Raw genomic sequence first — 1,314 nt, forward strand, 5'->3', positions numbered from 1 at the left:
TTCGTAATTTTAAAGATTTCAAAAATTGTTCACTTTCTTCTATGGACTGTTCGCAATTCAAACATTGTTCGCTTTTACAAAAATGTTCATGAACTGAATAATTGTTCAGATTACAAAAAATCAAACATTTCAAAAATCGTTCCAGTTTTCAAAAATTTGTCCAGAATTCCAAATATTCTACAAGTTTATGTATTTTGTCCGAAAAAAGTCCGCCTATTCAAAAAAAAAACTGAAGGGTCAAAAATTGTTCAGTTTGAATTTGTGAGAAAAGTTTAAAACGTTGCATTTTTTGACATTCTATTTTGTTTTTAAATCAGGAACATTTTCTATGAATAACGAAATTTGTTTCACAAACACGATCATTTGTTGAGAAAACCCAGTCATTTAAAAAAAATCTGCATACTTTTTAAAATTAGCGAAGAAAACTTAAAAACCGCAAATAATTTATATATTTTTTAGTTGCGATTTTTTTCCTTAAATTTATCAAAAAAGTTAAAATTAATTCAGAACAATTTTTGAATCTACGAACGGAGTTTCACAAAGAGAACATTTTTTTGTAATTATGAACAGATATTTTGAATGCAAGAGCATTTTTTTCGAAATTGTTGAACAATTTCAGAAACACGATCTTGTTTTTAATTCAGAACAAATTTTGAAAATAAGGAATGTTTAATGTCAAACCGTACTTGAATTTTTCGAACAAATCTGTAATGTAAAATAAAGTCGAATTTTTAAAAGGAGAAAAAGGGGAAAAGTAAGAGGAAATAGAAAAGACCAATAAATAAAAAGGAACGGGAGAAAGGAAAAGGGGAAAAAATAGTGAAAAATAAAGGAAATTAAACAGGGAGAGACGGGTTGAGAGAACCTTTTAGAAAGTTTCCGAAAGCAGAAAAACCGGACCGGAACGTGCTAGAAGGTTCCAGAACAGAAGTAAACAGATCAGGGAACCGCACCGGGGCAGTGCCGCTCGGTCGCGCGATCCCTGTGCGTTTCCTCGACGTTTTGACGCAACGAGCGTCTAATAGGAGTTTCCGGATGGAGCAGCCCCATGGAAGAGGAATATCCCGTTACGCCGCGAGCATTTCTCCCTGCTGGCCCACAGGAAGGAACTCGCAACCCGCACGCACGCACGCGACGACGACCGTAGAGGCTAATCTGCAGTGCACACAGCCAGGAGAGCCTCGTCTCCTCCGTTGGCAGCGGCAGCAGCAAGAGAAGAGGCGGCCGGCCCTCCCAGCCCCCAAAGAGCGAGTGTGAGAAGCAGAGCTCCTACTCCTCTCCTCACAAACCCTCTCCCCCCTCCAAACCCCCCCT

The sequence above is a fragment of the Triticum aestivum genome, chromosome 2B (genome assembly GCF_018294505.1).
Source record: "Triticum aestivum cultivar Chinese Spring chromosome 2B, IWGSC CS RefSeq v2.1, whole genome shotgun sequence".
In the NCBI taxonomy this organism is placed as follows: Eukaryota; Viridiplantae; Streptophyta; class Magnoliopsida; order Poales; family Poaceae; genus Triticum; species Triticum aestivum.